Raw genomic sequence first — 15,169 nt, forward strand, 5'->3', positions numbered from 1 at the left:
AGAAATGTCAACCTCCACGTATAGTACGCCCTGGAGTTTGGACTGCATTTTCTAACTAGGCTCTGGCGTCTGGACTCTTGGCCGTAGAGTCCTTCGTGGGACTTCAGTTGAGTCCTGTCCATACGTGTTTGTGATTGTTCTTTCATCCATTTCATCTTATCATCAATCATCATCTTCAGCGGCAGAAACGAAAGTAAAATATATCAATTCATTCATTCCATGCAGCATATAAGTATGTTTTAAAAAACTGAGCCATTAAAATTACATTCATTAGGTTAACTACATATTGGCCGTTAGTACTTGAAAAACGGTCACAGTCATTTTTACGGTAGTTGGATGGCAATGGAAATTGACGGTCTTGGACTTTTTACAGTGTAATTATTAAGTCATGTTACATTTTGTGTAGAGAATTCTTTGATGGAGGAATGTATTTGTGTAGGGTGAGTGAGAAATCATGATTTAATTTAGAAGTTTTAGCAACTCGTAATTTGCTTGTGGCAATGTGTCATGCTGTAGCGGTAGAACATTTCTGGGGTTTCGAGTCCCCCTCCCCCTCTCGCTACAACGGTTTCTCCCGTGACCATACTTTCATTTCTCTCCTTGCCAATTCTACCATCACCGTTAACCAACCGTAGAAATGCGCTAATTGAATTAATCACAGGGAACATAAACGTTGAAGAAGCCATATATCATGCGTACAGCGTTGTGAGGATCGGCTGAACTTCAGAAGTGATTAGTGTGGCCTTTCCGAACTCCTGCCTGCTCCCCATTAATTTCACTTGTTTGTTGCACTCGTTACTATAACGTTTCTTTCCTTGAAAAAACACGGAAACAACGCGTGCTGTAAGTTGTATGATCTGTATCATGGCTTAAAACCGCCTATTGTTGACATGAGCAACTTTTTACACCTGGCCATGTCTGCAAGTCTCCAAGATAACGAAGAGTAGAGACAGTGTTGCCAACAATTGAAACGCGAAATTCACTAATTCTTCACCAGTAAAAAGTCGCTAATGTAACAAATGTATTTTTTTTATTGAAATTTTCAGTACAGCATGAGCCATTTGAAGCCTGGGAGAAACAATTTCTCTTCTAACTAATGTAGAAATGATTTCTCGATAAATTCTTCCTTTTCTTCACGTAACGGATTAAATATGGTGCACATAGTGGCGGCGATTAGGTTCCAAAATTGGGGGGGGGGGGGGCAGCAATAACAGTTTCCCTTGGTAGATAAGGTTTAGCATAGTGCGGGGGCAACAGTGGCGGGAAGGCAACTGCCCCCCCCCCACGACCTTCCCCCTAATCGCTGCCACTGATCGCACATATTGCAGCATGGTGCCAATGTGTACAATTTTGCACATATATTGTAGAAAAATATATGCATCTTGAATTTTATATTATTTTAAGAATAAAATCCCCCCGGTGTACTTTACAACTCCATTATATTTAGAGACTTTTGATAAAGTTGGCAACAAAGAGAAGAGAGTTTTCCAAACAGATAACGGTTGAAAGCAATCGCAATAAATCCTGACGAGCAACGTTTTTGCGCTGCTCGGCAAAGCGTAGCACAAGCGACCCAACTAGCTGCAATAATATTTTACCGTTGGCGGTTTTGGGCCAAAATCGTTAAGGAACAATGGAACTCTGCAATGGATGATTTTTAAGCAATGGAAGAAGAAGAAATATGAAAAACAAACGACAGTCTGTGCTTTTAGATGTCAGCGTAAAGGAATTCAGAGGCTCAGGTTAAATTCAAGTAGGTTTTGAGCATTCGTTCTGACATTGTATGTATGTCATGATGTCGTTGGATTAAACAGGAAAAGGATGAGTTATATTCATAATGTGTGTGTGAGTGTCGTCAACTTATTGACTGAGGTCAGCTATAATTTTATATGAAAGTTAATAACCGCCTACCCTTCCCTAATATTAACTTTCATAATAACGATATAATCACGGATAGTACACTATTAATATGATTTCATCCAAGCGGAATACAAAATATTAACTTTTGACGCAATGGAGGGTTCAAAACTGACAACCAGCATGAAGTCATTATTTTGTGATCATCGTCTGATTAATTTAAATCATTGTACGTATTCTATCGCTTTTGGCTAATTGATGATGAGTGATGGTAAGATGAAATTGATGAAGGGAGCCTCACAAAGAACACCGATGCCCAGACCAGAATTCGAACCCGGGAACCCTGCGTTCTAGCGCGCTGTGTTAACCATTCTGCCACGGAGTTCGTATCGTCTGTATCCATCATTGCCGTATCATTTCCGTGATACTGTTCCACCAAAAGTATTTCCCATCTAAATCTAAGTCACTATTGGTTGCATGAAAAAAAACCAGTAACTTTACACCCTAGAACAGTTTATATATTTTATCTGTTGCACACGTTTCGCAAATTTAAATGCAATAAAAAGAAAATGCGGAATCCGATACAATTAATTGCAAGAATACCAAAGCAGTTAACATTTCGAAACGAGTATTCGAAGTTGAGTAATATAGCATGTGAATACCAGTTTAGTCTATTTTGAGTACGTCATTTTGACTGTATAAAATAACAATGAAAATAATTATCAACTTGGATATCAAACACAATGGTTTTCAAGTGATCTGCCTTGTAAGCCTTTTCATCTCTTACTTTGGCTCACACGAACATATGAGCATCAAACCAAATAATGTTCCTAAATATACGTTCCGCAAATGGCTTGGGCATTGTATAATTTCGTCCCATATGGAGGTAGCAAATGAGGGAAATTACGGAGCGAGCTCTGCGACTTTGTTGTATGCCGACTCGAACGCCGTCACGCCGCAAATGCTTACGTTGCGAAGGTTCCCCTACCAAAAAAAGAAGAGGCCATCACTTATGTCTCATCCAGAGGTAGATAACATAAGAAATGCATTTACCGCAGTGAACAAGAAGAGCAACAACAGAGAACAGGTTTAACTCGGAGCGTCACATATTATGAAAGGACATAAGAATGATAGTTGCCAATTTAGTGATTTTGTCACTAGATTATGCTACTTTCCGGTTTAGAGTTCAGGTACATGGACTCCCGGAGGAGTGCTCAAGAGGAGGGTGAAAATAAATAAGGTTATGCTCTAAAACTGCATCAGTGGGTGTCATAAAACCATGGTTGTTAAAGGTCCAGGGATGTTAAATAAATTCAATTCCGGTCCAGGAAAGAAAATCAGCAAGCGTAAATGGGTTCTGGACCGTAAAGAACCTTTTATCTATAAAATATTTCAATTCGGTCCAGGAATCTTTTTTCCACATAAATTTAAATGCGGTCCAGGAACCTTTTTTCCGGCTGAATCTAAATACGGTTCAGGAACCTTTTCTCTTATAAATTTAAATACGGTCCTAGACTATGAATAGAACTCCTAAGAAATCAGTTTGCCAACTCATAAGAAATCAGTTTGCCAACTCATAAGAAATCAGGTTGCCAACTCATAGGAAATCAGGTTGTCAACTCATAAGAAATCAGGTTGCCAACTCATAGGAAATCAGGTTGCCAACTCATAAGAAATCAGGTTGCCAACTCATAGGAAATCAGGTTGCCAACTCATAAGGAATCAGGTTGGCAACTCATAGGAAATCAGGTTGCCAACTCATAAGAAATCAGGTTGCCAACTCATAGGAAATCAGGTTGTCAACTCATCGGAAATCAGGTTGCCAACTCATAGGAAATCAGGTTGCCAACTCATAAGAAATCAGGTTGCCAACTCATAGGAAATCAGGTTGCCAACTCATAAGGAATCAGGTTGGCAACTCATAGGAAATCAGGTTGCCAACTCATAAGAAATCAGGTTGTCAACTCATAGGAAATCAGGTTGCTAACTCATAAGAAATCAGGTTGTCAACTCATAGGAAATCAGGTTGCCAACTCATAGGAAATCAGGTTGCCAACTCATAAGAAATCAGGTTGCCAACTCATAGGAAATCAGGTTGCCAACTCATAAGAAATCAGGTGACCAACTTCAGAATCAGCATCATCATCTCACCGATATGAATAATATTATTTACAATTTCTGATCGATGTTTCTCCTGTATTTTATTCTGTAGACTTCAGGCTTCGCAGATAGCCTAGCTAGCCTAGACTATACGCTCCTGCTAAGGAGAGAGAAAGAGAGGGATAGAGAATACAATGAGGAAAGAGAGATAGATAGAAATGAAAGATGCTAGAGAAAAAGAGAGAGAATAAAGTATAAAACGGAACATAAAACAGAAGGGAGAGTGTAGTTAAATATATAATTATCAAAAGAGAACTAGAGAGCTTGTACTTACAAGCTACAAGAAAATTCTAAGACATAGTAAGGAAGTCTTAATCGTCGAGAAAGGAAAATAAAATACGAGAAAGAAATACAGATATAAATTAGTAATAAATATAATTGATATGTATTTAAGGGGAGGATTTAGTGACCCCACTACCTTCACCCTCCCTGTGAGTTTCCAGAGACATATCAAAAGAAATTTTTAATGGAATTTCCTCTTGTTACACACGAGGAAGTCGAACACATCAAATGCGTTTTTCTTTCTTCCTCTGCGTTCTCATTGGATTGGATAGATTTCGTGTTTGAAGTCCACTTTATGCACACTAAGGCTAATCGGGACTGGACCTACAGTTTAAAGTGGGATCCGAACCACTATGTGCCTCCACCGGGTATCGAACCCGGGACCCCTTGATTACAAGGCAATCGGGGAGGTCTCTCTGCGTTCTCACATTTGTATTTATTTGACGTCACATTTCTGTCAATTCTGCCTACTTGCGACGATGAGGAATAGCCATGGGCGCCGCCAGAAATTTTCCTAGGGGTGTCGAACCGAAGATGTCAAGGACACCCCCTCCCCTCAAAAATATTCTGATATAGAACAGTGGCATATGCAGAAGTTTGTCAAAGAGGGGTTCATTTTTAAAATTATTGCATTATCGGTATTTTAAATTACGTTATTATTATTAGTAGTATTATTTTATTATTATTATTATTATTATTAGTAGTAGTAGTAGTAGCAGTTTTAGTTTAGTTTATTTTAGCATCCAATAAGTTTATTATATGAATAATATAGTACTTGTTACAACCAAGATTACATAATAGTTACTTCGAACATTAGTAGCAGTAGCAGCAGCAGCAGCAAACGCAGTAGTATAAGAAGCTTCAAAACGTGTGAAAGTTACAAATTAACAGAGTTTCAGTGTTGCAATCTATGAACGTTTCGTACCAAATTCGATATCTCAAGACTATTTTTAAACAATGACGCAAAATCAGGTCACATAAAGTGCTTCGTTTTTAAATTGCCATAAATTGAAAAAAAGTAGATAGAAATTTCCAGGGGGGTCGACCGACCGGTTTGACCCCCCCCCCCTCCTGCCAACGTCAATGCGAATAGCTATTAGATGACAGTAAAGGCGTCGGGACGGGATAGATAACTATTCTATGATAGAGCCAATACATATTTTCGTACTTTTGAGAAACTCAGACATCAAAGGCAAAATAAATCCACAAATTGCATTTACACTTCTGGAACCCTTAAGTCGACGTTTCAACACCCTATGGCTCAGAAGTGGCTCCCAATAGCGTAGTGGGTAAGGGTGTTGCAAGCAGTCCTCAGGTTCTAGTGTATTTTAGTATCAGATCACGTAATTTATATCTTATGGTCGGGACTAGCCAAAAGTTGAAGAAAAGCGACGTAAAATAACAAAAGTAAAAATACGACTCGTACAACTTTTAGTTGCACTTGCTGGCAACATTGTCGAGAAGTGTGATGCAGTTCACGTCACAGATAGGAAGTCAAGATGGACGGCAAGAAGTGGCACTTTTTGCTCGTAATGGAGACATTTGCTGATTGGTGGTGTGTTGCTGCACAGGAATCTTAATTCTCCTATTGAGCGAAGTAAGGAAGAAGAATGAGCAAGGGGACGATTAGGGGTCCACAGCTCTAACAGTGTTGCAACCCCTGAAGCACTATTCTTCCTGTCAAAGCTTCGACCTTTCAATTAAATACAAAGGCCCGTTACTTTTTCAAAGCAGTTGCAATTCTTAGTTTGGTAACAGTTTCATGCATCGGAGACACATTTAAATCGGATATGTTGTCTTTCTCGTGGTTTGTACTTACCTATTATGTATTGCGGAACATAGTGGAAGGTGCCAATATGCTTTTTGCACGAAAACAAACACTTTTTCTGCTAAAATAAACCATTTTCCTTAATGCTACGGAAAGCATGTCACGGTGCGATATCGCTTGCTTTGCGAATTGTAACGCTTCTTTTGTTTTCGAATATCAATGTTTCCAACTCTATTGTGCATGAAAGTTGTAAAAAAAACGGGGATCAAAAAACCATGCACGGGTAGCCCCACAAACCATTGACGTTAGCCCCAAAAACCATCCACGGGTAGCCCCACAAACCATTGACGTTAGCCCCAAAAACCATCCACGGGTAGCCCCACAAACCATTGACGTTAGCCCCAAAAACCATCCACGGGTAGCCCCACGAACCATTCACACGAGGTTAGGTTAGGCCTGTTAGGTTAGGTTCCATTAGCACCCATTTCACCCCTAAATTCATCGAAAAACCATTTTCCTTTCTCGACAAAAAACCGCGCGTTTCTCGAAGAAAAAAAATCGCGCGTTTGGAAACCCTGATTCCACTAGCGAGATCGCGTGACTTCCGACGCTAGAGCCATCTGCAGGTACATCTTGGAAACAACGGCATGATGTTGTCGATTTTCACAAAATGCGCAATATTATTACATGAAAAGTGATTATTTATTGTTCTGCTGCATTGTAGGATGAAGTTTTAGGAAGAATATATATCGACGGAGGTTGTAAACCTTGGAGAAACTCATTTCAGTAAGTAGTTTCTTGTGTAAAATGGAAGAAATGTGTCTCCGATGCATGAAACTGTTACCCTTAGTTTTTCTTGGTGGATTAAATCAGCGAAAGAAAGAAACCAGATTTTCAGTACTGTAACTTAAATTCATTTTTTGCATTGTGATATTTATTGAAAACAAAAAGAATACACGTATAATGCTGGTTTAAGGATAAAATGTTCCAAACAAATGCTGTAGAGTATCCACTTGAAAATCAAATCTTAGTTAATATTAATTGCTTTTGGTTATTTTACGTCGCTTTTCTGCCACTTTAAGCTGATCACGACGATGAGGATGAATGGTGGTAGGATGAAGTTGATGAAAGAAGAATCACACACACGGACAGCATACAACACAAGAACCCCACAGAGGATAATATTGACTGTCTCCTTAGTCTGCAACAATGCAGTCCAGGGTTTACTACGTGGGAGTAAAGTCATCTCTTATACCCCTCTTAGCTGAGGCTATTATGTGAAACTTCTGATGGCTCTATTCAACTCACATTTGAAGAACACAATAACAGCCACAACAAAAAAAAAGGCCATGCGTCTCTTAGGTTTACTGTATCGTTTCACTGAAATTACTGACATCTCAGCCCTTACCTTATACTTCAATTCATTCATTTCCCCAATAGTAGAATACTGCTCTCCTGTCTGGTCCATGGCGTGTCCCACTCAACTTTCTAGAATCGATTCAGTCTTTCACTTCTTCCTATAGCTATAGTTCGATACAGGGTTCCCTCATTACGCAATTTTTCATCTCCGCAACTCTTGTCTCTTCTAAACTTACAAACTGCTTATCAGCGACGTTTGCAGAATGATTTCAGTTATTTATACAAAATTGTGAATGGCAAAATCCGCTGCAACACACTCCTTGAGGAATTCCACTTTCGAGTACCTATGCGCACAACTCGCAACACAAGATTATTTTATACAAATAAACCTAGACTACAAATTCACAAAAGATCCATCTTTTACAGACTTGCCACACAATACAATGACCTCCCATCACGAATCGATATATTTTCCTCCGAGTTTGCCTTTCGGTCTTCTATTAGAAGAAATGTTTGTAAATAATATCAAATAGTGCCATCTTTTGCTTATTTTTTGTCAATTTGCTACTCTCTTTGTGTTATTTTTTTACTTTTCATTATTATTTTTTAATCTTTTTGCTTTTTATTATTATTATTATTATTATTATTATTATTAGTGCTGTATTAGGTTTCATACTGTGCTCAACACTTAAAATAAACTATTATTATTATTATTGCGTTTTCATTGTTGACAATTTCAGTGTAAAATGGCCACCTGTGCTGTATCTGGAATTTTCTCAATAAATAAATAAATAATATTTGACTACTATTTGTGTAATTATCAGAGACGTACTTATGGGAGGAGTTGTCGGGCTTGTTAGGAACGGCCCTAGTTATTGGAAAATGAGAGAAATTATGCCAAAAGCAACTGATTTTGAATTCTATAAGACTGAGGATAATTATCCTAATCATTTGGTTTTCTGGTCATAAGCAAGTTCCTGCCCAGCAACCAATCAGAGTGAACGTCGTTTGATCATGTGAAGAAAATCTGTGAGTGGCAAGGAAAATCTGTTTTTGTCTCTTGACTGTGCTATTTTTGTGTTTGTTGCACTTTAAAAAAATATATATAAATGAGCAGAAATGAGGTGCATTCGTGTTTATTAATATTTATTAATTTATCCACAGCAATGAGATTTGAACACGACAGATCTTATTATCCGATAATTAAATTGTTTAATATGACTAATGTATTAGGTGTTTGACATTTTTAATTGAACAACAAACTTCTTTTTAACGCCCCCCCCCCACAAAGTCACTCGTCCATGTTTTTAGCATATCTGCTCTGCGCAATGCCTTGTGGAAACAAAGTCTACCAAGTGCGGTAACGGGTACCGTGCGAGACAAAAATACTCCAAGTCCAAGCAGCAAATACAGGAGGAAATCTAGCCTCGTGTGATTCAGTCTTTAATCTGTACTTTATCTGTTTATCCTGACATTAACTGCCTGCTCTAGTTTAATCACATCTGTTTTCCTCGCCTGCATACTTTCATTCAATGTAATACCAAATGTTGCTAAATAAACGAAGAGTTTGCAACAGTGATTTGCAAGAAATAAACATTAGCAGGTTCTGTCTTCCATGTTGCAGTAGTGTTATTTAGTTTCAAGTCCCCGCCCTTCTCGCCCAGAAAAAAACACATCCTCGGTTCCGATTCATTGAGTGTCGACTCTTGCAAGTCCGGACTGGTTCTGCTTCGAACACGGTTATAAATTAGAGCTTCTGCCGAAACCTGGAGGTAATGAAGAATAGCTGTAATAAAAGTAAACATTTGTAACTACGACGTGGAGATCACATTCGGGGTTCTTGGGGAGAAAAAGGAAATGTTTTTAAGTAAGCGGTGTGGTCTCATCAGTGAGGAATTGATGTCGAAAAAAGTCTCTTGAACGAATCATTGCAATGATTCGGTTGAATCGATTTGGATTGAACGGATCTCTTCCAATAACGATTTCTCCTTAGCTTGCTTAGACATTTGACTCGTAGAAAACAGAGGTTGTTTTTCATAAAATAACCAAATAATTCGTGGATATCGAAGGCCTCCCTAGCAGTGTCGCATTGTAACGGATGTAGTCTAGAATATTTTGCTGGTTGGAATGCATTTTAGGGATACCGCGACGAGACAGGTCTCAGACTCGTCTCAAGGTGACGACGTCACCACTATGCCATCTGGGAGTCCCCCCCCCTTTCCACACACAAATAGAGAGAGAGCATTGATTTGGCTTGTTAATAATATTGTTAATAACGGAAATGAAATCCAGTTGCTTATTATTAGAACAGAATAAACAAGTAAAATGCATTAAATAAAAAAAAATGAGTGTAAAATATACGAACCAGTTTGTTGTCATATTCTACAAAAAAAAAAACAAGAAAAAAATTGTTTCACAGTTTCCAAACTCCCAAAAGTTAGAATTTTATGCGAGAGATCACACAATAAATACTGTGGCTAAAATTTAAAGCTTTTTCTGAACAGGGTGTGTTAAAGTTAAAAACAAAATAGAATAACTATGCATTTCAGTACATTAACTGCATAAAATATAGTAAAAATTTTAAGAAAAAAGTTGCGTTTGATATTCATTCATCTGGAGGATCGAATATAAAAATCTCACAAGGAGATAAATAAAATTAGTTTATTTGGTTTACAAAAGTTATTATTTTATAATCATAAGCATGATAATAATAAATACGTATTATTGTTATTATGTTTAGTATTCAAGTTTAATCAATTGCCCGACCCCCCTTACAATAAGTTCTGGCGACGTCCATGGCTCTTTGCGAACGCCCATGGAGAGTACAATTTGAGCGGAGAACGTAGGGTAAAGAAAATAAAGGGAAAAATGAACGGAAACAGAAGGACCTGGCCTATTTGATAGTTTTGGAAAAACGAGGACGGTCGCTCTAGGCCGCGAGACAGACGTCACTGGAATCTTGATATTCACCAGTTCTTTATACGCTCATCTTGGCCGCACCTTATGCTCCTAGGGTGCCCGACCGTGAGCTTCTCTGTCCGTTCCGAACACGGCATTCCATCCAGGTCACCCAGGAGGAGGTCGGCTGAAAGTTGTCCTCCGAGGAAGAAGAGACTAACAAGACGATCGGACGGAAGACGTTGCTTCTGAGGTCTTGTGTAGCGAGTCACATCACGTACGCGTGATTTAAATCCAATTCACTTTAGATTCACCTCTTCCTCCACAGGACATGCCGTGATTGAAATCTTCCTCTGCGACGTTTTACGTTTCCTCGCTGTCTTTCGTTCGAGAGATGGCCGGGAAAGTGATTCAACCCCGCACGGAAAGAGTTCGATAAATTCGCCACCTTGGAAGCATGGTCGTCGCCATGGTTACGCAGTTGATAAAACTGGTAGTAGAAATAACAACAATGATAATTATTATAAAACAATAGCTGTTACGAACTTATAAAATAAACCCATTTCATTCCACATTTATTATTATTATTATTGTATCATCTTTGGGAAGACTATTCTATTCGATCCACCAAATAAGTGAACATCTAGCACTATTGTTTCATTTTTGTACATCCTTACTGTACTGAAATGCATACTTATTTTATTCTTACTAACTTTTACACAACTTGTTCAAGAAAAACGGACTCGTTCGACCCCCCTTCCCCTTTGCTGACGTCCATGTGCGGAATTGGCATTATTTACCACCATCTTTGGTGTATTTTTACATGATTTGCTGCCAAACCGAACCAAGTAAGGAGGGAAGGCCATTAACACTCGATTAGATGTTGCAACAGTTAGGATATTCTACCATTTTTTATGGCAACCCAGTTTCATATTTTTTTAGTGTAACAACAACAACTACAGTACATATAAAAATTGGGGATGTGAATATTTCAATTACATTGCTCAGTATAGTAGTAACAATAATGTTAGAAAAAATATTTAAACAACATTTAACTTGCACTTTAAAGAAATGGTCAAGTGTCTTCTGCTTGAGGACGTTGCATCGTTTCCGTTCGCAAATCTGAGCACTCCACAGAAGAAAACTCGGATATTTTTATTATTTTGCCTCCGATTGTGGGGAACATTGGATTATCGAGACACTACTGGAGTCCCATGACTCTTTCTGAAAATAATCTAAAGTTGAATTCAAGGTGGTGGAAGAATGTGATAATATATGTGAAATATGCAGGCACTGGTTTTACACCCATCAAGATTTTCATTCTACACATTCTGCGGTTGGGAGTTCCCCAAATTTTGACAACCTTGCAGAGATTAAATGAATCCTCATTTTATGTTACCGAGCCACTTTTATTTAGGTGAAATGTCAGATCAGACTTCCTTCTCCGCACTCTTCCTGTGGTCACGCTGCCATGAAAGAATATTACGAGGTGTTGAAAATCAGGTTTCTCGGGTATCCACAAAGCGCTTCCATTGCCCAAGGCGCGCGGATTTACATCTCCAGAGTTTCTCCCGAATAGTTCTTCGTCGTGAGTTATCTCCGCCCTCTTTATCACGGACAGTCGAGGCGCTGAGATGGAGATTGGAATCAAGTTTTCGCAGTTTCAACGACCGTCTGGTTTGTCTCTCTCGAGAATTTATATAGCTGCGGTGGTATCTCGCGAGATGCTCTGTTTGTGAATAATGGTCCATTTACTAAAGTGGCTGCCAGTCTGTTGTTTTACTCGTGAATTAAAGCATCATTGAGCAGCTGTTACTCTGGATAGCTAATGTCTCATGCCTTGTTCCAATTGAACGAAATCTAGAGCAGGGGTGTCGAAACTGTTAATGTAGGCGGTCAGTTACCGATTGAGTGACGATAGTGTACCATAATTACAGTAAAAATATTGCACAAAATACAGTCATTTTTCCTCTTCCCTCTCTCATTTTCTTGGGATGGTGACTTTCCCATAAGCACGCAATGCCAACCCCACTACCACGTAGGACATCCTGCGTTGTTGCACTCACATCACACACATTATCATCTGCAGAGCTTTTGTTGTATCCTGTCCATGTGTGTTTGTGATTGTTCTTTCATCAGTATCATCTTATCACCATAGATCCTCACCTCCGCCATGAATCAAAAGGGAAGTAAATTAAAATAGTCATTCCTTCATTCATTGCCGTAGTGATCTAGTCGACCTCCGTGGCAGAGTGGTCAGCACAGCGCGCTACGACGCCAGGGGTCCCGGATTTGGACATGGATGTTTGTGTTTGTCTGTCCTGAATGAAAAAGAGAATTGAGATAAATTGATGTGAGTTGGATATGTGGGGAAGGCTGCCGCTTAGGGGTCGTCCTTATATACAAAAAGAAGTTGATAGGGCGTCTGATTGCCACACGGGAGGCCCGGGTTCGATTCCCGGGATGGATGAACTAAGGTAGTAATCCTTGTCTCCGCATAAAGCGGCTTTGGAGCTCACAGCCTCAAATCAATGGGTATCTGGAGGCAACCCTGGGAGGTAAAGGCGGCCGGAGCGTGGTGCTGATCACATCACCTCCAAAATGGCTGAGATCGAGAATGTGTGAGGCATTACTCCCACATCCCTTAAATGTGCCTTCATGCACCTTTTACCTTTTTACCATTGATTCATTGTCTTTTTCCGGAATTCTCTTTGTTCCTCCTTTTACGGAGATGGCCTTCACAGCCATAACGGAGATCCATGCGTTTCCACGAAGCAGAGACAAGTAGAACCAGAGCCTTTCCGCAGTTCTCATCGTGTCTTCCGCGTTGACCACACTCGATTTGAATTTCAAATTTCCTTCTCACACAGGAAGACAAAAGACCGTAAGACAGGGCATTGTTTTCGATGGAAAACCGGACTCTACACTCTAGGTAGCTACCAACAGAAATTACACACCCTCCTTTCCATAATGAGGACTGTTGCAATATAAAACGTTCTCTTCACGTGCGATTCTTGTGGATTGTTGCTTCACGCAGGGGTCCTGGAGTTGTTACTATCACGGTGCAGTTGTTACAGGGTAATGGCATGCTGCTTGGGCTGTAATGCTGAAGTAAAGTTCCAAGAACGATCTCCGCAGTGCAGCAGGGATAATTCTTGATTAAAATCGTGTTACGTTTCAACACCATAGTGCATATCTCGCAATCAGTGTTCGAATAGTACAGCATGCAGCGGTAAGAGACTTCAGAAATATCTTTTTCAGAGAAATATACATCCAAAATATGAACATTTTCCTGATATTGCGGAGATAAATGCAGAGGCAATTACCGAAATGCGATTCCAAATAATTTGTACGTAACAGCAACTATTAAGGCAATGATTTATTCCTTTGCTGGCTAGTTGCGTGGCAATCAGAGCGTAGAAGGGAATGAGACGGATTCCTCCCCTCTGGATTCTACATCCCTGGTTGTAAATTTTTATTGCCAGGGTGATATATCAACAGGAATTTTCCCCCTACTCGTACATTCCACCTTTCTCTCTGGTTGAAAAATTTTCCTTCACCTACTTGATTTTTTCAAGTTGGCGTCTGATATAATTCTGCACTCCCAAGTAATCTTCGTCTGCTGCCATGGACGTCCGCAGGTTTTTTTTCCAGGGAGGGGCAAGGAAGGTATTTTTTTCCAGGGGGGCAAACAAGGCACGTGTTCTCCAAAATAGTGTTGTTCCCTAAAAAAAAATTGCTTAAATTTGAATTTATGATGTTCATGCAATAATTAACACATATTATTGTGGCTAAAATGAAATTATATGTGTGAAATACATAATTTTTGGTTGACTTTCATTTTCCAGGGGGGGCTACAGCCCCCCCCCCTTGCCCCCTTCCGGACGCCCATGTCTGCTGCAAAAAAAATTATATCCGCTCTATGCTCAGTTGAATCGATTTATTTTACTTCGCTTTTCTTCCAATTTTGGATAATCGCGACGATGAGGATGAGTGATGAAATTGATGAAGGGACACTCATAAAGAACGCCCATGGTCAGGCCGGGATTCGAATCCGGGACCCCTGGCGTCGGAACCCGCTGTACTAACCATTCCGCCACGGAGGTCGGTGGAGGAGAGGTTAAATTTGTTAAAATTTGAATTGAAAAGCATATCCATAGTAATGATCCACTCTATGCTCAGATAGGATAATTGGGACTGGACCTACAGTTTAAAGTAGGATCCGAATCAATGTGCTTGATTGGAGATTGATTCCAGCCCTTGATTAGAACAGGGTTACCATTACTCCATCGGGGGTGTCTTCCGAGGTATTACTTCATGTTCTTTTCTCAGAAACGGAACTTTTATAATTCTTCGTGGTTCTCTACGTTTGTGATATGCCTGTGCTGCAGCTCGTATCATTTACTATGCGGCCACATAATACCTACCCCTCCCGCATGAAACCTGTTGCTGTCGTTCCCATGACCCACAAGTCTGTGCGCCCACCAGATAACGCCTTGCATACCTCGCCACTACGGAACTTTCCAAGTGTGGGAAGAACCGGCTCGTTTCCACTAAATGCAGCATGTGGGAGAATCCACGATGCTAATAAGGGGCCCTCTCGATGATTATTATGCTCGATGCCGGGTTGTGGATTGCAGTTGACAAACGATCATGGAAAAGGAAAGTTGCGCCATGGACTGTTATGTCGGCAGTCGAGTTGTGTAATTTGAATTGACGTCCTGTGGGAAGCCACAAGGAACTACGAAACTGCTGAGGAGAGTTTGAGCAACGGCAATTGTATTCGAGACATACGGGTGAGGAGGGTGATAGGAAACTACAGATCTCTAGATGAGACTAGTGATG

General features: G+C 39.9%; 1 protein-coding gene across 1 annotated transcript in view; it reads left to right on the forward strand.

The window, feature by feature from the left end:
- sprt (PDZ domain-containing protein sprite) overlaps positions 1 to 15,169 on the forward strand; it is a 130,352-nt gene that overhangs the window by 20,419 nt on the left and 94,764 nt on the right. The window lies entirely within an intron of this gene.

The sequence above is a fragment of the Lepisma saccharinum genome, chromosome 9, assembly GCF_977018435.1.
Source record: "Lepisma saccharinum chromosome 9, izLepSacc3.1, whole genome shotgun sequence".
In the NCBI taxonomy this organism is placed as follows: Eukaryota; Metazoa; Arthropoda; class Insecta; order Zygentoma; family Lepismatidae; genus Lepisma; species Lepisma saccharinum.